We start from the raw sequence: 22,166 nt of genomic DNA, 5'->3' as shown, positions 1-22,166 counted from the left end.
TCATTTAAAAACTACGCCAGCTCGAGCCAGTCAGGCAGCAGCGGCGGAGGGTGTGCGGGAAGGTGGAGAAATGACAGCAAGTTCCTCATGATTTATTTCTGCTTTGCTGAGAGGGTTCCCAGCTGAATGAGAGCAAGGGAAACTTGCATCTGTTCGACGGGCAGGCTCACATCTCTCTGATAAGGCAGCAATTACACATGGCTGCATGACCAAAGGAAAGCTGGGTGAACCAGCCCATTGGATTTCTTGGTGGGCATAGATGGCTTTACCTTTCTGGCTGCTTCCTTTGCAAGTTCCCTGCAAACTTGTTGATTATGATGGGTTTCTGCTCATCAGTCCCAAATGAATTATGGTCTATCTTCTGTGGATGTTGTCCAGCCTAGTAGATTGCTTTTGAATTGCTTGGCTCTACAGGCTTTACAGCCTTTGGAGACTGTCTGGTCTATCTGTTACGGCAGTTGAAATGTTTTGAGGCTTTTTGGGTCAGGCTGTTTGAACAGACTGAATGGTTGCTAGTATTATACACAAGAAGCGGGTGTTATATAGTCCCGGAAAGGGCTCTTCACTAGAAGAGGTCAGAAGTTGCCTACTCTTTTTGTTTAGGGATGATACAGGTAAAAGGAAGGAAACTGGATGGACAATGAGAAATACTGAAAAGGTCAGAAAAGACAATCTCATTTAGGTAGTTTTTTAAAATTCATGAGCAAGAGTCACTTAATAAGGAAGCATGGAAGGAAAAAAAGGTTTGAAACTGGTAAGGAAATATTTTTAGACAACAGTTAATTAACCCTGGGAACTTACTGCCACAAAACACCACTGAGCTCAAGAGATCAGCAGGATCCGAAATGGACTAGACACTAGTATGGATAATGAGAACTACATCAGACTAGATTAAAACAAAAAAAATATAAGGGATGCAAACTCTCACGCTTTGTGGTGCTGGGAAACAGCTAACTGATGAGGAGTAAGAAAATACTTTCCCTATGGGCAGATCATCCCATGATGGTTCATTAGGGGGTTTCTGCACTGCCCTGTGAGGCAGCTGGTCTCGGCCTCTGGAGAGGACCGCACAAAACACAGCAGAACAGTGGCCTGATCCGGCACCTGGCCATTCCTTTGTTCCTGTGCAGCATTGTTCTGCATCCCAGCTAGGCCGGGGACATGTTTTACAGGTAGAAAGGGGGAAACCAAAGAGGTTACAAGGAGACTATGTGAATACTCCTGACATGAATCTTTGCTTCTTGCACATGCACGCACGTAGTGAATTAATAGGAACAAAGGAAAAAAGTCGCCTGTCGGGATTGTTTATATAATGTGAATTAAAAAGCGCTTGGGAACACCTTCAACATGGATTAGTCAGATTTATTTTGACTAAATACTTGTGAACCTTTTTTAGCTGAATTTGACTGCGTGCAGGCACACGTAAGCATACCTTTGATGAGGAATGAGATCCTGGAGGATCTGGGACAGCAGGTCTGGTCCCTGGGGAGCTGGGAAACAAGACTGAGAGGTGGCACCCACAATGGCAGAGAGCCCTGTGCCCTGTAGCTGATTTGTCTTTAGGATTAAGTGTTAAAATAAAATGCAGGCTTATAAACTGTTGTGAGGTGATTGCCTTACCATACTGTCATGACTTGGCAAGTTCAGTCTAGAAGTTCATGGACACTGACCCTTACATATTAAATATAGATAATGTAAATAGATTTGCCCATTGGCATCAAGGGGCCAAACTTAAGTACCTAAGCCTCACACTTTTTGTGCCACGTAATTGTTCATGTGTCACTGTTCACATAATTGGAGGACTAACAGGCCAAGGGGGAATGAATATGACAAGGGGAATATGTTTTCTGCAAAGCTGGAGATTTTGCATTAACAATTCAGGACACTGGTGAGGCTCTCTTTTAATGTTTCATGAATTCTTTTGGCCACATAACACAGGCCTTCACCTTTTCCACTATTTTGGCCATGTGGCCTTGGAGGCAGGAGGAAAAGGTGAGCAGTGTTAGAAAACCCTGTGTGCCTTAGCCCTGCCCTGGGGGAGGTAGTTTGTGTGTCCCCTCCAATGGGGCTGGAGAGAGGGGGAGCAAAAGGCAGGGGGCTACAAAGCCCTGGGGACTCCAGCAAAACATCTTCAATTGCAGGATTGGTTTTTGCTTGACTTTTCTGTGCCAACTTTAATAGATGTGAATTGATACAGCTTTTAACTGGCAGGTTTCATTATCTGCAATTTTGTTACTAGCAATATCTGCTAAAGGACCACTGACTGTTTTTTTATTTTTTGCTTAATGGGTTCAATTATATCCGTAGCAAACCTTGCCATTTTTTCCCCCACCAAACTTCATATTCTAGTCTATTACTCATTGTCTGTCTGGCCCCCATCGTGCTTTCACTGCAGATGTCATAACAGAAAAGAGATGAACAGGCAGCTCTTACTTCCTGATAAATTAATGTGCTGCAGTCTAATCCATATCCCAAATGATAAAGTTAACAACAGTTTGTAAGCCTGTCACATAATCTAAAAAATTCAGATGGATATTTTTCCCCCTCGTGTGGGAGGGAAAAGCTATTTCGGGGATGAGCAGTTATTAATACATTTAAACTGCAGCAGAATGCCATGGAAATGGCACAATTAATTCATCCTCTGCCTCAATCCAGTGGTGAAGCACTTTTATTGGGAGCAACCTGTTCGGCAGGCTGCCGTCCGCGGCATGGTTCCCGGGGCTGCTGCAGCCTATCCTCCCTCCTTCTGCTGCTTGCTCCAGCTGGGCTCGGGTCCCGCTCAGCTGCCAGCCTTTCGGGGCGGATTTCTGCAGCGCTCTTTGGGGTCAGTCACCTGCGGCTCTCCCACACTCCCCAGCATGTGGTTACTGGGACGTGGAAATGGGGGCTCTGTGAAGCCTGCTCTAAATCAGCCGTGCTGCTCCAGAAACTGCCGTGTGCGGCAGCCTCAGCAGCACACATCCCTTTGCAAGGGGCAAATTAATCTACAGACCTGAATGATAGATAACCCTAGACCTGCCACTGTGAGACAGGCAGGGAGGGATGCACTTCCTGGTGTCAGCCTCCTGCATGGTTTCACCAGGGAAAACAGTGTGCTGAGCCTCCCTGTTCACACAGAGCAGCTCAGGTATGCGGGCAAGCATCCAAAGGATGGATCCTCAACTGGGGGGAACTGGATTAGCTCCTTAAAAATTCATGGAGCCAAGCCAGTTTACACCAGCTGACTATCAGGCCCTCATTGTGTAAGTGCCTGCGGGAGCAAAATGTGCGAAAAGGGTTTGTTTGTGTAAGCTCTCAAAAAACGTGAAATTACCCTAATTTCTCAGTCTGGAATTCTTACAAGAATGTTTCCTGTTAGACTTTTCTTGTGCCTTTCTACAGCCATACCAGATATGACAGGAAAAGGCTTTTATCCTAATATTTTTCAGTGATTTTAAGCACAAAGCAGATGGGCTGAGGAATGAGGGGGAAAAAATAAAGGCAATAATGAAAACTTCTTTCTGTGCTGCAAAGTCACCAGATGAGGTATAATGGCATGGAACGTGTTGTGAGGGATAAAGAAATCTTTATATGAAAGCTAAGTTGTATATCCTTCACTTCAGTGTTTTGATTTGCTCTTCTTGCCAGTTCTCAAATTATTATTATTATCTTTTTTTGTTGATGGTACAGCCTGCATGAGACTTAGATCTAAAGTTTGCGTTGCTGCATCTCCCTTTTACTTCAATCTGTAGTCCCACTTCAAAACCTGAGCTAAGCATACTTTCAAGGTGCAAATATGTGGTGGGTAAGGAGAGAGTGGAGGTGGTTGGTGTTAGTGTCAGCTGCAGTTACTGAGCTGGTGGACTGAGAAAACCAGAAGAAAATGGGATGCTGCAGGACTCAGTTTGGAAGCTGGAGGAATACTGCAGCAGGCAACAGATTTTGCAGCATGCTGGCTCCTGCATGAAGCCGGCACACCGTGCTGCAGCCTGCACAGTTGGCTCTGAGCACGTGGTAGCGTGGGCCAAAAAAAGCATCCTTCAAGTCTCCTTGAGGTTCTTCCTTCACTTCTGAGTCACCTTTGCTGTATATGGGGAAGGTAGGGCCATACACAGACTCTACCTTTCTTGCTCCCATTCTGGCATGCCTGGCATCAGTACTGCCCTCACACTTCCTCAGCATTGATTTTCCATCCAAAAAGTGGATGGGAGGCAGAGATGGGAGGCCCTGGTGTCCTTTAGCAAAGTGCTACCCATGAATGACCAACAAATGTCTCCCTTGCTCAGCTCCCTTGCTCAACAGGAGCTGAGCAAGTATAAAAGCAGAAACATGTCATCACTGTGGGACACACTAATACAATGAAAACCACAGGTGCTGATTTTAAGGATGTTTTCCTGTTTAGCTGCCACTGACAGAAGCAACCCCTTGTTTAGGTGTTTAATAGTCCCTGGACAAGGACCCTGCAAGCAGCCCCTTTTCCTCTTGGGTGGTTCTGATGCCAAACAGGGGAAGGCAAAGCTTATTTCTGAGGCTGACCTATTTCTGTGGAGCAGCTGCAAGACAGGGTAATAATCCACTTATCTGGTGAGAAACCCACAGCAGCACCTTACAGACAGGCACTGCCTTGCAGAGCTCTGGTTCAGCAGCCCATGTGTAGGTTCTGATGGCCTCACTCTGTGACACCCCCCTCACCTGTCTGTACCACCAGAGGGAAAGGTCAGTCCAAAAGACAGGGTGGTGTGGAATATTGATGGCGTTACTTGAAATCTTACCCAGTGGTAGCTTTTACAGAAAGGCTTACAAAATACCCACAACTGCCAAACAAAACGAAAAACATTGTGGAGTTTCAGGATACCAATGGCTGAGGGGTGAGCGGTGTCCCCACAGGCACGTCTTGCAGCCTTGCTAGGTGGAGGGTGGTGGAGCACAGGCCAGACCTGGTGCTCAAATGCTGCTAATCAGCTGTGGCAATATCACCAGGTCTGCTTTAATGCCAAAAGTGTGATACTGAAAGGCAAGATCTCTGCAGCTCCATACAAGGCCACATAGCTCTTTGGCCAGGTGGCATTGTGCTGTATTGCTCTCTTGGTTTCCTCACAAACCTCGCATTAGGGATGCTCCTGAGGTCAGAGCAGGTAGCAGTTCTTCCTACTTCAGGGCCTGAAAGGGAGGGGAGGTGGGGACCTGTGGTTTATGTGATGCTGGAGGCTGCAGTGAGTAAGCTGTTCCCTATTGACCAGGGCATGTGTGCAACGAAAGGACCTGCTTAAGCCTACCAAGAGATCACATTGCTGCCACCACATAACTCACGGCGGTTCCCACTTATTAGCAAATCTTTCCCATATCAGGAATGAGGTAACGCTCACTCACCCAGTCAGCTGTGTCTTCCAAGAGCCTTCCAGGCAAACAGCGAGCTCCACTGAGCAGGTCTGTGCTATTTGAATACTTTTGCTGAGCTTTCCCTGGATAAAAATTATCTTACCCCAGGGGACTCCTGCGCCCGAGGGACCACATAGCGTTCTGCTGGGCATGCCAATCAAGTGCTGGTAGAGGGTTAAGACTAACTCCTCCTGTGGGTTCAGTGACCTACAAAGAAGAAAGTGGGTGTATGTGAAGAGTCTGGAGCTCATTATATTTCATACTTCAAGACCTGTATTATGATTTATTCAGGATGCATTTTTACCTCTTCCCCATCTTTTGTAAAAACAACCCCACAATGATTATAGAGTAATAAAATGTCACAGGTTCTTCCATGTGCATTTTACTAAATACCTGGGGTGAAGACATTCCCAAACTGCCTGGGAATCTTCTCCCATAGACCAGCTGATCTTAAGCTCCATTTGTCTTCCCCAGATGAATCCTTTCAAGTACTGTAGGATACCCAGACCTAATAGGCAGGGAAAGCACTCTGCTGGAGCATTTTTCTGGAGAGAAGTGGAATGGTGTAATGCACAGGCCACTCAGTCCATTACGAGTTTGGGTGTGCTTATTTCCTCTACTTATACGTTACATGGGTTTGGTGGTGGTGGATTTTTTCTATATTCTTGATAATAATAATAACAACAACAACAATAATAGGATTAAAAATGTTCTCTGTTCACCCCCTGCATCCCTGTTTGTGGATGGCATTGCTGTTTGGTAAATCTCAGTATTTAGGACAGATCAAGTTGTTAGCACTGAAATGATGAAAAACAAAGCAGAGCTGACTGCTTCAGACTGCTGATGAACAGCAACAACCAAAGTTAAAAAGCTACAAGTGGCCAGACTGATGAGAATATATTACATGTAAGATCCAAAAGGCTTGAATGTGAGTGCCTTAAGTAATACAATCAGCCATTGTGAGGATTTCATAAGGATGGGCATATTGCAAAAGAAGGGTTGCTTTGGTGTTTGTCTTTTGCATAGAAATCCTTTCTGAATACAAAACATGATTAAACAAATAGTTTCATGAGCACCAGAAATAGTGATGCCTGGTTTCCAATAGCTCTTTCCTGTGTGAATCCTCTGCTATCTGAGACAGATCTCGTTAGCTTTTCCCTCAGCTGGCACTAGTAAGTTCTTGCATCTTCCTGTTCACTTCTTTTCATAAAACTTACAGCAACACTTTCATTTTACCTCTTGGCTTGGTTGAACACAGGCAACAGGAACAAAAGCGACTGGGCAATAAAAGGGGGCAGATAGATCTAACCAGAGGGTGCCCCATGTGTCCGTAGGAAATCAGAGCTGTGGACTGACCATTACTGGGAATGCCCTTACCAGACTTTATTGTTGCTGCACTGTGCCGTGGTTCTGCAGTCTCCTGTGCTATCCCAGAGCAAATAGGGTAGTCAGTGGTAAGGAAAGCTCACTACATTCCCCTGTCCTGTTGTTGCATGTAAAGTGAGTCTGTCTTTGTACATTGATGGCGTTCATACTGTCATCACTTCTGAGATGTTTAGAGAAGTTCTCAGTGTGGAGGGTAGCCCAGAGATAGGTATCCCTTCAGGTCAATATTTCAGGAGCATCAAGTGATATTTTTGTCCCCTCATCTCCCGCTGACCAAGAGTTTCAGTGCAGATATTACCCAGGGGGTTCATCCTGGCTGCCCTTTTGTCTGCAAGACCCCACACAGAAAAACATGTCCATAACAAATTCACATTATGCTCCAGCAAAGGAGAAGGAAGCAAGTTTCCTTTGTTTATTGAAGCTTATAGGAGGGGCATGCCTACATCATGTTCCAGTATTTTAAGGGTGGCTAAAAAGAAGATGGAGACTCCCTTTTTACAAGGAGTCACATGGAAAGGAGGGGTAATGAGCTCAAGTTACTCCCTGGGAGATTCTGATTGGACACAATACAAAAATTTTTCACAATGAGAACAATCAACCATTGGAACAAACTCCCCAGGGAAGTGGCGGATTCACCAGCGTTGGACACTTTTAAGATTCATCTGGACAGGGTGCTGGGACACCTTGTCTAGACTGTGCTTTTATCAAGAAAAGTTGGACCGGATGATCCTTGAAGTTCCTTCCAACCTGGTGTTCCATGATTCTATAAAATCCATTTTACGAGCTGTCTATGGGGTATTTCTCCAAATGCAGGAGGCTGCTGAGCTACAGAAGTTCTTCATCTGCAGCAGCCCTGGTGGAGCCCTCAGAGATCATTTGTGGGCTCTGAAGGCTGCCTAGATTTCCCAGGATGGGAACTTAGGAAGATAAACCAGCCTTTTAATCTTATATTTTAATTAAAGAGGTTGATGACACAAGCTATTCTGATTGCCCATGATGAGTTGCGGGCCAGTAAAAGATTGGATTCTAATTTGAGTACTTTATAGCTCAGACTTATCTTTCTGGTCTCTGAAACAGCACGTGAATATTTATTTCTCACTTTCTTTAGGCATATAAAAGCATTTCACTCTGGAACACCGCAAGTACAAGATGACGAGACCACACTGTTTTATAAGATGGAAACCTGTGTAATCTCAACTGATCCCCATTGAAGTTAACACAGACAGAGAAGACCACATTTTCATTAACTTGTGAATATACATGTATTTTAAAATGGTAGTTTGAGGTTGGAAGCGGGTGCCCATCTGTAATGTAGGGACATCTTGTTAGCAGATGTTATTTGTCTGAGAGGTTGAACTTATTCTAATGACAGTACTTCTGGGTATTTTTACTTTTGTAAGTGTCGTGGTTTAAACCCTAGCCAGACAGCTTGTTCACTCACTCCCAGTGAGTGGTGCCGGGCTGAGAGCAATCAAGGCCCCCCCCCCCCCCCCCCCCCCGGGCTCTCCCCTTCCCCACTCCTGGAGGAACGGGGAGGAGGATCGAAAGAGTGCAGCTCCCATGGGTTGAGACAAGAACAGTCCAGCAACCAATGTACAACACAAATCACCACCGCTACCACCAACGACAACAATGATAAGAGAAAATAACAAGGGAAGAGAATACAATACCACCGGCCAAGAAACGAGTCCCACCTGGAAGCCCGTGTCCTTCCGGGTAACTCCCAGTTACCCCCACCCAGGGCATGACATGCTGTGGTATGGAATACCTATTTGGCTAGCTTGGGTCAGGTGTCCTGTCTCTGCTTCCTCCCGGCTTCCCCTCCTCCCTGGCAGAGCATGAGACTCAGAAAGTCCTTGGTTAGGGTAAACATCACTTAGCAACAACCAAAAACATCGGTATCACCAGCACTGTTCCCAGGCTGGAAGTCAAAACACAGCCCTGCACCAGCTACCACGAAGGAGAAACATGACTGCTACTGCTGAACCCAGGACAGTAAGACACTGAACAAGCATAAAGACACAGCTATTCTACAAGCAGCAAATTCGTTTTTAGTTGAAAATACTGTATAAAGTCAAATAATTATTTTTACTTTGCAGATAGATTTACTCAGAAAAGTGTATGGGGGCAAGGTGATATTTGGAACCTATTCATGTAAGTAGCTGTTTCCTTGTTTTCTAGGAAACTTATGAATGCAAAGCATATAGATAAAATCCTGCTCTGTGTGGGTGCATTTGTTGAGCAAAGTTGTCAGATGCCTGTTAAAAGGAAATGACACTTGTATAGCAGGTTTTCACATATGTAGTATGTGAAATTTATTATTAAAGCATTTCTAAGATATTTCCAGCAGAATGGAGAGGGTGCGATTTGTGAAACTATTATTTTGTGGTCAAAACAGAGAATTCAGCTGTATATGTGGTTTTCTTTTTGTGAGACTTTTAGATGTTCCACAGTGAAGAAAAATGGTATAAGATGTTTGTCTCGAAGGCTGAATGTGTTAATCCAGGGAAGTAAACAGCATCCCTCTGCAATGGTATGGGACCGCTGTGGTTGCTCCTAATGGAAGTTGTTTCTGTCTCTTTCAAATTTGTTGTGTCAGGCTAAACTCACTCCTCCCGGTTGGCTCAGGCTGCTGAAACACTTCTTTCATATTTCAGATATTTTTTGCTGGGGGAAGTAGGTGGCCTACAGACCACACCAGAGGCAAGACAGCTTTAGGAAAGCTCTCTGTATACTGCCTGTCTTTTTTTTTTTCCCAAGGAAATGGGAAGATGAACAGGATGCAGGCCTGAAACTCCTCCTCTGATGAAGAGCAGCAGTTGGGATTTTTACGGTCTAAAGCTAAGCAAATGAGTTCTTTACATTGCTGAAATCTACCTTCAAAAAGGTAATGCAGAGCACTGTTGGCAGAATACATGCTTTGAGCTCTTGGGCTACAGTAACCTTTGGGGGACCTTCTGGGCATGGATAAGGAGATGTCTACTAAAGGTAGTGTTGCCACCACTCTCATATGCTGTTCTTGCTGTAGTCAAAGCTTTAATTGCCACTCCCATTCATGAAAATGGGTTATTGGCTTAAACTTCAGAGTCCGCTTTTTCTTTTTTTTTTTTTCTACTGGGGGGTGGAGAAAGACAAGCTGGTTTCTGTTCCTCTCAGTGGCAAAAAAACCCTCAGAAGTTCACCCCAAAGCACCCTAAATATAAAAAGAACAAAGGACACAAAGACCATGATTTGAAAAAGAACATTTGTTTCTTTTCTTTCCTCTCCTTATTTTTTTTTATCCAGTGCAGTGATTTTGTCCTATTTGCTGTTTTAGAATGCTGGAGGTTGGCAAACAGGGGTCAACATGAATAAATGTCTAAAATAAATACAGCAGGCCTGATTAATACTCAAAACATTTGTTTTCCCAGACATACACATAAACCACCTCCTCCCCGATTAATCAGGTCTGACTGTATTGTGTAATACTTACAATTTTTTAATTAAAATTGAGAGCTCTAACTGTCCAGAGTGCTACATGGGTGCTCTCTGAAAAATTACAGCACAAGCAGAGGCCATTTTTTTCCTACTACTGCTGCAAATTTCATACTGAACTTTAAAGGCAATTTCAGGTGCAGCCAAATACTATCCATTATCTCTGCCTGTACTCCTAATCACAGCAGCGTTATTTGCCTCCAAAAACATTTGTTCTGAATGGCTGCTGTTTCTGAAAGCAGATGCTCTTGAAAATGTAGCTGTTGATAGCTCCACTTACCAGTGTTTTCTTACAAAGAAATATTCCAGTTAAGGTTTACTTGGATTTAAATACATACTTATGATGATGCTGGCAAGGTATAATACTTTTCCCTGCATGTATGGAACAAATCAATAAACTTCTTCTCCATGACCTTGGTTTTGCTTTTGTTGCTGCCGGTATAGATCGGGAAGATCTCCACTCAGATGAGTAGTCATCCCTGGCTAAAATTGTGGGAGATGAAACTTGATTTCCTTTGAAGTAGAAGCAGGTTTTTCTACAGAGATAGTATAAACAAGTAGCTCATGGTTGCCTTCTCTCTGTGCTGTTTTCCCGTTTTATTATTTGAACAAATAAGATTTTACTCATATATTACACCAAACCAATGACTCCATCTAGCTTCCCATAGCACACTTTTTATAGCAGAGAATACTCCTTTCTTGTCTTGCTGAGGCACATATTTTCACATGATTTGCACTGATAATATAACTCTGGTGAGTAGCTTGATAGAATATATCACTCTTCACAATATAGCAGTCCCCCTCCTTAAATAATGGAAATGGTAGAATTCTGGTAGGCTTGATTTTAAACATTTTAAACATATATAATGGTTTGCATACTGTGCAGTGATTTGTAAAATGTGAATGCCTACAAAAACCATGGTTACCAAGCATAACATTATCTTATTTTTACTTACACAACCAGTAAAACAGCTGGAGGTCTAAAATCATGGCCTGGCATTAAATGCATTACTACATTTTAACCATGCAGGATGAGGCTGTCCTTTCAATTGGAAGATAGAAAGAGAAAGAAAGTGTAGTGATTACTGGAAAATTAACACCTCTCATTTTAATAGACCGATTATACCAACAGCACTTAAATAGAAACCCTTCAATTGAAATGAATTGGAATTTTATCTATCTATCTAAAAAGTGAGAAAGGAACAAGTGGCTTTGAGCTACACAAATTGTAGTATCAATCTTCAGAGTGGAAATGGGGTATTAGTGGAAATGCAGTATTTTACTAATGGAAATTATGTCTTTTGTTTTAAGATCCACCTGTGTGACACTGTTCAAATTTCTTTCTTTTTATTCCTGCCCTTTGAAAAAGATCCTTATCAACAGTGCTCCCATGGTTTCCCATTTTAACATCCATAATTGTAATTGACTTGCAATGCATTAAGCTGTAAGCTGTAAACCAAGACCACCGCAGCATGCCCACAATGCTTAGGACTACGTTTCTTCACCTCAAATAGCATTACCAAGCATATCAGTAAGCCTTCACAAAAGTGATGTCAAAGGAGAGCAGTTTTGCTACTGCTTCTGGTGCCTCAGAAACAACAACTAAATTGTTCCTGCAAAAATATGCTTTTGTAGATGTTCAAGCTCTCCTGGGATGTAGCTTCAGTAGGGGCTTTTGCCTAGCAGGAGGCCATGGGAGGCAAGGTGCTGAGCCTGAGGTAAGGAAATTACCCCACTCCTGAAGAAAAACACCAATGAACAAGACACCTGGAAGTCTACAAGAGCAGTCAATATGGCACAGCCCAAAGCAGAAGTTTCTCAAAATTCAAAAGATGTCCTTAAACGTGTTCATTCAGAAACAAACATTTCTCTTTACTTCATCTGCTCTCACTCATCATGGCAGTGTTCCCTCTTGGATCCAGAAACATGCTCCACCAAAATCGCTTCACCAAAATCTCTCCAAAGAGTTCCCGAATTCCTCAGATTTCAGGCGTCTGAGGACTATCAGCAACACGAAGGGGTCACTCGGCACCTGATCAATGTGACTCCAATATCCGGTCAGAGATGCAGGTGCAGATTGAAAACTGTCAGCACTTCACAAATCAGCTCCAAGAAGCTGTATACTCTTCCCCTAGGTAGATCTCTTATTCCAACTATAAGCCCATTCATAGCATGAGGTAGCTGCAGTGGGAGTAAATGGCATTCAGGGGGCTCCTCCAACTCCAACAAAAATGTAAGGAAGGGTGGCCAGGAGCTGATAAACTGGTTCTTGCTCTGCCTGTGCTGGGGAACAGTGGGAGATTTGGTGAAACCTTATGCTTGTGACATTAGGGGAGTGATACCTGATTCATCTGCCTGATAAAGCTTTGAACAAGGGACGAGGGGAACAAAAAGAGTTTGATTCTTGTCTCACAACACAAGTTTTACATCAGTGATATTACTGGCTGTGTTTACACAGGCAGCTGAGCCAGCTCTCAGACTCTACAGAGTCAGTTAAAACCAGCTTGTGCATCCACCTGCAAAGCCTCCTAGCTCACTTGTCATGCCAATCGCACACTCCACACCTCCCTGGGCACCAGTACTCTTCAGGCATGAACCCCCAGACACCAGTTCCCAACCCATGTGTCCTTGTTGGGAAGGAGTGCAAGTCCATCCTCCAGTGTGGGCATAGTCATCCTGGGCACTGAAGGAGTCCACCGTGTACTCAAGGAGCCAGGGTAGGAGATTAGCCAAGGTAAACAGCAGTGCTGCGACTCCCCAAAAACAACACTGACCTACACTGGGCTGAAAAGGAGACCCAACAGTGCTTTTACTTGTGGGACAAATATTGCAAATGGGTGGCAGTGGTGGTGATGGCACGACGTACTGGAGTCAAAATCGACTTGTTTACTTTGGAGAGGATCAGAGAAGGACACAGATTATACAACCAAAAGGAAGAATGTGGCTAGTTAATAGTGTTGGCAAATAATGGAGGGAAAAAAATCTGCACTTTTATTCAAAGAAGAAAATGAGTATTGTGGTAAATATGCAGACAATCCACACCAAGTGCAAATCTGGTTTCTGTGTGTAGATGTGTGGTCTAGCTGCAATCTTTATGGAAGCTATTTCAGCTTCAAATGAATGTAGTATTTCTAAAATAGTTTAAATGAATGTGATCTGTCTGTGAAAGGGAACAATGGATGTAGTAAACAAGCAAACACGCTGTCAATAGCTGAGTGGGAAGGATACTGAATTTCATCAGAGGAGGACTAATGTGGGATTTCTGAAGTTACAACTGTCCAGTGCTTGTATTTGGTAGGTACAGGGACAGGTTTGCAGTTTGTGGAGAACATGTCAGCCCTGCACACTCCAAAATCAGGGGAAGAACGCCTGCTTTTAGCAATTTCCAGCCATACCAGTTGGAAAGTGTTCAGAAGTAGGGATCAACCGCATACCTTAAAAATCAAAAGCCTATGCGTTCAATGTTGTTCAGATGTGGTTTCACATTTTTAGCACCTAGCCCTTTTCCTTATGACACCCTGCCTCAAAAGGACAATCTGCATACACAAGAGCTTGGAAGGGTGGCCTGGTTCTCCTGCCCTGGCTATCCCCTTTCAGGTTTCACATGTGTAAGGAGTACAGATGGCACACCGTGGGAAGGAAAGTTGCCCTTGCATGGATCTAGCCGAACCCAGTGCTACCATTGGTGGTACCTGAGTTTTGTGCCGGTTCCTCTGCTGCCAGCTCCCTTGAGCATGGGCTGAAGCCTGCATTTGTGGCAAAGTTTAAGCTACTTTTCCCAGCTGAGCCTGAGTTTGAACTCTCCAGTGAATCACCATGTGAGGAAGGAGAGGGAGGAAGAGTGGGAAAGCCCCTCATCCAGCCCACTCCTGCACCATTTTTCATGTGGAGCCTGGTATTTGTGCCGAAGGTTGCTCCCAGAATGAGGAAGGCAGTCTAGGCATAACAACTTCTCACCTACCCTCCGTGTCCTGCTGGAGGAGCCAGGGCATCCCCCTACCCCACTGAATGCACTGCCTGCACCAGGAAATCCCAACTAGCCTCTAGCACCTTTGGCAGAGCTGCATGGGAGGTGAAGTTGGCACAGCAAGCAAAGCACAGCATTTTACTTTTAAAAGAAAGAAAAAGATCCCACAAACATGCACCATGGTAGCATTAATGTTGCAGGACTTGCTAATTACTTACACATTCCTGTCTTACAAGCGTGTGATTTTTTTGTAGCCTTCACTTTTCACTGGTGTTAGTTTTGCACTTTTTAGTCCGTTTTTTTTTTTTTTTTTGGTAATGAAGAAGAACCTCAGCTTACTGTCTGCTGCCAATTAGCTGTCTAGTCCTTGACACACAACTGAAAGGCTAGTGTGACTTAGGAAGTCCCACTGATGTTGTGCAGAGAAACCTCAGCTGCTTCTCTCTCCGGACCTACAGGGGATGTGGGTTTACAAGAATGCTTTAAGGAGTTTAGTCTGAGGCTGAACAGTTGGGTGTATTTAAAAGCTCTGCTCACTGCTTTGTAAATACAGAAGATTTCATAGGTTCCTTCTTTTCGAGTTTCCACAGGAGAGCTTGTAAATGTCTTGAACCAAATAGCTGTGCAATTAATGAACTGCGCATACACAGGCACTACATCCAGCTATGAATTCTCACTTAATAGTTTAACAAAGGTATCTGGTTTCATATGCTTTTCATTCTTTTTTAAATAGCGACAAGTTTGTCAATTAAATCCATCTTTAAAATAGATTTTACCAAACGCGTACTGCCCACTGAGATTCACTTAATGTTATCTTTTCAACATGTTTTTCCAAGAGAAATAAATAACCCAATATTCTATTATAATCAGTGGATTTGGTTTTTTAACTTCCCTACGTACCAAACATCTGACAGGATACTGCAAAACCCTCTGGAGAAACTTTTCTTTTATGGAGATCAGTATGAAAATTTTCATTCTGAAATGCAGACAAGACTAGATTTTCAAAAGCATATGCTGCATTTGTGGATTTCAACCCAAGACACCCAAAGTTTGATTTTTCAGGGATGCTGAGCAAACATAACTCCTACAGCCAGAATTTTTCCTGTTCACCACTGCTGCAAATCAAACTCTGCATTGCTAAGGGGACAAGAGGCAGCTTCTTGAACAGCTTTTACTTCCAATATTTCCTTACTGTGGAAATAGGCTTAAGTGATACTTGATGGCATTCAGTCACAGATGACACAGCTCATAAAGCCGAAAAAGGAGCAAAACTCAGGTGTTGAAAATTCACCTCAGTGTGTGAGAAAGAGAGGAGGGGGAGAGTTTGGGAGTGAGAGCTTGACTCTTTGAAAAGGAGACAGATGGTTTGAATTTACCGGCATGAATATTACAAGCTTCAGGTGTCCCCAGATGTTGTAAAAAGCAACATTAGAAATTGGTCACAAATAATATGTCCAAAGGTATCCAGGAAAACAATGGCTTTTGCCTCTGCTACAGGTAATTTGTTGAAACCTTCCCAGATGTCCCTTTTTAAAGGAAAACCTCTTTGCCAAGGACGAGGAGCATGATGAGAAGCTGGTTCTATTATACAATGTTACACATCTGAAAGTATTTTTGCTGTTTATTTTCAATATTGCTGGTTCGTTCCCCCCTTAGCACACCCTCAAACCTGCCCCCCCTCCATTCCTTTCTATAACTTTTAATCATATCCTTTATTTCCCCGAAGCAGGTAGTCCTTAATTACATTTTACAGACACAGAAATTCAGCACAAACTGGTCAAAACAGCTGTGGGGAAGTTTCTGCTTTGAAGGAAATATTACTGGTAAGGATAATTTTGCATCTTTTCCTTCATTTGTATTAACACGTTATCTTCTATCTCCTCCCAGCCAGTTTCCATATGCACAAGGAGGTAGCATTTCTTTCTAGTCACATAGTTGTTTTCTACAGTGGCTTTCTACATTTTCAATTTTGTGAGCTAATGTTCAAACATGCATGTTTATTGCCATGATTTTGAGGATCATAGCAGGATGTTTGGTACCCAAATATCACTGAAAGGTTTTTATGAAGTCATTTGCTAATATATATATTAGTCTATGGCATACAGGGGAAAACAGTACAAAAACAGAAGTTCACAAATCTTAATTTAGACTCTTCAATAACTTATGACACCCAGTGACTCTCACTCGGGGCAAAGAAAATACCAAGTGTCCTAGACATTTGCAAGGCCACCTATGGCTGTATATCCCCATGGTTTTGGTCAGGGTTCCCCAGTCTATCCCTGATTAGGTAGTACTGGCTTGTATTTGCTGCATTATGAAGCTGCCTCCGAAGACATGCAATGTACGTTTGTAAGCATTTTCCCAGGAAACAGTGCAAGGTGTGATTATCCTCTCATGTTGGCTTTTCTGTAGAGTAAGTCTGTTTATTTGCATAGGATTAGTTGTCTTTTACATGGCTAAAAGAAAGTATACCGCAAGACCCTAAGGGTTAAAAGTTCGTGAGAGAAGGTGGAATAAACTGCTTACATACTCCTGAATCACAGCAGTGTGTTTGCTGAGCTAACGTTTGCAAAGCATCCTTTCCTAGCAAAACTGATATTTTTCTCTCTATGAAATAATTTCATACAGCAGAACTGTGATATGTAAAGAAATGTATTTCATAATTTGTGTTTATTAAAATCTTCTTTCCACATTTCCTTTATGTTTCTGTTATTAGATCTTTTATTGGATATTAATGGATGTTCTGCAGCTCTCAAGGGATCTTGGACGTTTTCTCAAGTAACTTATAAAAATCTCTGAATTCTCCAGATCTTGTTTTGTTCTCATGATGCTCAATTCTTATCATTCTTTTCAATTTTTTATCATGTAACATTGTAAGTACATTAAATTAGTAATGAAAAATGAAACCACAGGAGTCCACTGTATTCTAGATAATGACTGATACATCTTCTCACTTGTCTATGTTACATTATAGTGTCATAACTTTCCTTTATATTCAATAATATTTTTCATTATTGCACCATCCACAGCACAGAACTGTACTATTTTGTTCAGTTTCTAACAATATTTTCCTTAAGTAAATCCATATCTAATAACTGCATTTATTTTCTCTTTCTTGCTGTGTAGTGGAAGGTAACACAGATTTCTCTCAGACCTCGCTTTGGTTTTACAGGTGCTCAAAGATGTCATCAACAGATATTAAAGAAGATACATCAGAAAATAGGCCAAGGTGCAGTGCTCTTCAGGGGCTACAAAAGCTTTAGCTCTATGCCCTGGTGTCAAGAGGATTAAATGTGAATTTGAAAGTAAAGAATGGATGGGGAGTCAGTGGCTTTGAGCCAAGATCCTCTCCAGGTGAGTGCTGGGAGGCTTCCCAGTGACAGGCACAGCTGCCTCCCATCTAGTGCAATCAGATGCTGTAGTTAAGGCAGAAAGGTAAAACCTTTCTAGCCAGAAAGAAAAAGCCTAGTTAGTGCCTATGCATCCCATTCCCACCAAAACCCCTCTTTTCCTTTTTTCTCCCTTTCTCTTGGTTCAGGTCTGCTTGCTGGTTGATTTGTGCCTTGATGTAGGACTGCTGCTTCCCTCTTTTCTGTGGTGTTCCTGCTTGCCTTGGTTGCTTTTGCTTTGATGGCTTCCAGCAGAACAAAGCTAAACTCTTCAACAGAGCTCTGGGTGGTTTTAGGGTGCGCTTGTACCCTGAATGCATAACTCCTGGAAGCATTATGTTATTGCCTGTCTGGAAAGACTCTTGCAAGTACTGGAGAGCATAGGAGTCCATAAACAATTCAGAGCCCTCAAAAGTCTCAGTTCTCTCCCACAGCTGTGCATTAAAAGATGCTATGGTGGATCACTGAGATGTTCTTCAGAGGTGGGCTTGCTGGAGCTTCAAGCCCATGTGGTGAGTAATTTGCATTGGTGTTTCTGCATAGGTAGCCTCTGAGGAATGTATGTTTTATCCTGTAGGGAAGAACTGGGGGAAATATAAAATGTGTGTGCAGGGAACCTCCTGCCTTTCCTGAAGTAGAGATGTGGAAAAGATGAATTTCTTTGAGAACTACAAACGCATTTAATGCTTGCAGTAACCAAAGTCATCTGCTTAACATGTTCGTTGACAAATGTTTTTGTTTCTGGTAATCTCCATTCCCCCTAAACTGAATTTTATATTGTGGAGAACTCTGGAACTGCTTGTAAAGGTGCTTTTGTGGCCCAATAGCCATTTTAAAACAACCGACCCCCAATGCCCCCCTTGTCAATAGAGTGACAAGCAGCTTGGAGCAGCAGGGTGGTGGATTGGAGCAGGGGTGATTGGTATTTGTGCTGGAGGTAACCAGTGACTTCAGTCCCTGGTCAGCAGGCTGCCCATCAGAACAAGGAGCAAGCTGGGGGGGGCAGGATATCCCAGACAAAGTTTCTTGCCTTTGCTCACTGTACATTGACACATCTTGCTTCAGTCTTTTCCTCTGCCAGGGGCTTATTTTGCAAAGGGTGGTTTGAAGCAAAGAGCAGTTGCTGATGGCTTGAGACTTCTGTTTGTTGTGCACAAGACACAAGGACCCAATTGTAGTTTACATAAGTACCTGCCATTGCTTATGGTTATGTAAAGTAGGGATGAATATCTAAACCCTGGGATCAAAAACCTCCTACACATGAATGAGTCCGTTAAGAGGGAAAGAAAACAAGGCAGAGCCGTGCCAGTGAAAGCACGGATCACTTCACATTTTAGTTTGTGGAAGAACTGAAAGTAAAGGCAAACAATGAAAACATATGGTATTTCTCAACCACTAGGTCAGTGAGGAGGGTAATAATGGGATAAAAAAGAAAGATTCGTCTCATCCCCTCCTCTCCACAGAAAAATTCACTTAACTACAGGAAGATGTCAGGCGGGATTTGGGCAATGGGCTTAATGAAAGAGAAGGAGGAACTACCATTTAATGGGCAGAGACTCAAGCTGTCTAAGCACACCCAAAAGGATGAGTGGTCTGTTACACCTCTTTTGTGGCAGGCTTGACTCCAGGCCTGCCAGATGAGTGAAAGGGATAAGTTAATTATTGGGGGGGGGGGGGGGGGGGGCTGAAAACCTGCTCTGAAAGTGTATTTTTGGAATGTCTCTGCTGACTTTAGATGGTTTGGGGATCAAAACTGTTGTGCTCAGAAACAGTCTTTAGCATGCTAGTGACAGCAGGTGTGGGTGACCTGTCTCATCTTGGAGAAGTGGCATAGGAGGAAACCTGACATGAAGGGCTGATGTCTGCTCCTGCCACTGATTAGACTGAGCACTGTGGGATGTGTTTTTACTGCACACAGGTATTTCTCCTTTTCCCACAAAGAGAGGTTGCAGGCATAGTCAGTGATAGCGGTGTAAAACCTTCATGGAAAAATGCCACCTTTGCTCCAAGTGGCTCTGCAACCTGGGCAGTGGCTCCCTGAGTGCCTGGGGATAACTCTGGTGTGTTTGCAGATGGGAAAAATACTGCTGTTGGTGCACTTTGTTCAGGTAATCAACCCCAGAGTATTGCATGTGAAGGAAGAGCTGTGATCTCAGATAGCTTGCTTATGACTCTGTAAACCAAAGTGGATGTAGGATGTGCTGGTTTCTTCTTTTTGCAGTGCTGGCCAGTGGTAGATTATAGTAGAGCTTTCCCAGTACTGGCTATGGGCCCCATGGAGCAGATAAATTATTGGAGTAGCTCTCATTTTGTGGCGAGTGTACCTGTTCTCACCAGTATGCTCCCTGAGCAGCTGCCTTTCCTTCCCCACCTGACCTACACCTCAGTCTCCTCCTTGGGTCATCATCCTATACAAAACTCTTTCAGAAGCACTTTTCCTGTGCCTTCCCCAAGGAGTTTCACATCCTAACACTAATGGAGACTTTAGCTGTGAGCTAGGATTTCTGTACATGCTCTGTGAAGGACAGAAGCCATCCTGATTACTAAACTTTCCTACATAGTCCCTCTACTAGCATTTATACCCAGTAAAATTCCTTATTACAAATGAGGTTTTTAATTCTAAGCTTAGCTTGATAGAATGTAATTTAAAGCCATTTAGGATGGCTTAACCTTCAAAGCAAACTCAAGATTGTATAATTAGTTCTTGAAGCCACTGAACACTACCCATAACACAAACCAACTAAACTATTTATTAGTTTTGGAGTTAAGACTTGCTTGTTCTAAATTTTCAATAAAGTGCATCAAGTGTTCAAGTATTAAGCACATTTTGCTTCTTCCTAATCTTCCAATGCTCAGTAAATTTTATTTGTGAATAAAAGCATAGCCCAAGTGTTGCAAGACGTAGAATGAAAACCAAATTGAATCAGTTCTTGTGTGCATTAGAGGAAATAGTGGCAGTAGCAGTGCTTGGATGTTCTTTTGTGTGTGTGTGATCTTTTTTTCTCTTTTTCCTTTTATTTTTTTCTTTTACTGTCTTCAAAACTAATGAAACCAGCACAGACTTTTTGTAGTTTTTGAATGTCTTTCCATTTCATAAACTGTCTGAAACAAGGTGTGCTAAGAAGTAGCCCTACAGAAGTTGCAAAATGCTGCAAGGGTATAGTGAATAAATTTGTGTGGTACTGAAAGAAAATGGTCTCTCTTCACGATTTCTTTTAAGGGGCTGGCACAGGCAACACCAGAGTTTCAGGTTTAAAATTAGAGCTATTTCTATTGGAGTCAATGCATAGACAGTTCAGGTTTGTGAATTTTCTTGCTGCTTGTTTGTATTATTTGGACCCATGAATGTTTGATTGGTTTCAGGAATGTTGCTCAGAGCTGGGCTATCCCCAGTTTATAGAAGCAGCATCCCAGCCCTCTGACCTGGGGACTGAGAAGTCAAAGGAGGTGATCCTGCCCCACTACTCTGTTCTTGTGAGACCTCACCTGGAGTACTGTGTACAGTTCTCGTGTCCTCAACATAAAAAGGACATGGAACTGTTGGAACAAGTCCAGAGAAGAGCCATGAGGATGATCAGGGGACTGGAGAACCTCCCGTAGGAAGACAGGCTGAGAAAGTTGAGGCTGTTCAGCCTGGAGAAGAGAAGGCTGCGTGGAGACCTCATAGCAGCCTTCCAGCATTTGAAGGGGGCCTATAGGGATGCTGGGGAGGGACTCTTCATTAGGGACTGTAGTGACAGGACAAGGGGTAGCGGGTTAAAACTTAAACAGGGGAAGTTTAGGTTGGATATAAGGAGGAAATCCTTTCCTGTTAGGGTGGTGAGGCACTGGAATGGGTTGCCCAGGGAGGTTGTGAGTTCTCCATCCCTGGCAGTGTTCAAGACCAGGTTGGACGAGGCCTTAGGTGAGATGGTTTAGTGTGAGGTGTCCCTCCCCATGGGAGGGGGTTGGAACTAGATGATCTTAAGGTTCTTTCCAACCTTAACTATTGTATGATTCTATGAGTCTATGTACCTTAAGAATGGTTGGTGTTGGGTTTGATCTAGGGATTCAGTAATCTGTGGTGGGGTACGGTCTGGAGAGTTGTTTGGGATTTCTTAAGAGGGCAGAAGTTCTTAATCATGACTTGAGGACTGACCAGCCTTAAAATATTTTTCATACAGAAGCCTCTCACAAATAACGATGTATTCTGTCTAGATGTGAGGCTGGATATCCATTGATGTCAGACAGGCAAATGGGAAACTATCTGGGAAAGACAGTCTGAGAACTACTGTTAGCATATGTGTTTCTAGCAAAGAATGCAGGCTCCAGTTACAACTCTTCACGCAAAATAGAGATTAGATGGGTTTAAAACCATTGGAAGGGTTTGTTTCTTCTGCATCTGTGAACTCTTATTTCGCAGGAGCTCATGCAATGCTTGTGTGGTGCTAAGAAGGCAAAGGGTTGTACCTTCAGTCATGCCAAAGTAGGATTTAGCCATTGTATATGTTTGATTTGTAAAATCCTTGACTTGCTACCTGAGAGCCTAAATCTGGGCTGTAGTATGTCTCTGCATTTGCTTTTAGAAAGGGAAATCTTTTCTCTTTCAAATT

General features: G+C 43.2%; 1 long non-coding RNA gene across 5 annotated transcripts in view; it reads left to right on the top strand.

The window, feature by feature from the left end:
* The first annotated feature begins 15,513 nt into the window (after nucleotides 1-15,513).
* LOC133266425 (uncharacterized) overlaps nucleotides 15,514-22,166 on the top strand; it is an 82,289-nt gene continuing 75,636 nt past the window's right edge. For 3 of the 5 annotated variants that reach the window (XR_009742399.1, XR_009742400.1, XR_009742397.1), the window contains exons 1-4: nucleotides 15,514-15,682; nucleotides 15,915-16,008; nucleotides 17,358-17,539; nucleotides 18,009-18,086. This is a non-coding gene — a long non-coding RNA (uncharacterized LOC133266425). Of the gene's footprint in view, nucleotides 15,683-15,911; nucleotides 16,009-17,357; nucleotides 17,540-18,008; nucleotides 18,087-18,655; nucleotides 19,048-22,166 lie in introns of those variants that run through there. The other 2 variants (XR_009742398.1, XR_009742401.1) reach the window with 2 other exon arrangements.

This window comes from Pezoporus flaviventris, unplaced genomic scaffold (assembly GCF_033815535.1).
Source record: "Pezoporus flaviventris isolate CSIRO_AGI_PZ_B2104156 unplaced genomic scaffold, CSIRO_AGI_Pfla_v1 ptg000007l, whole genome shotgun sequence".
Classification (NCBI taxonomy): Eukaryota; Metazoa; Chordata; class Aves; order Psittaciformes; family Psittacidae; genus Pezoporus; species Pezoporus flaviventris.
This window is presented reverse-complemented; position numbering and strand designations above follow the sequence as displayed.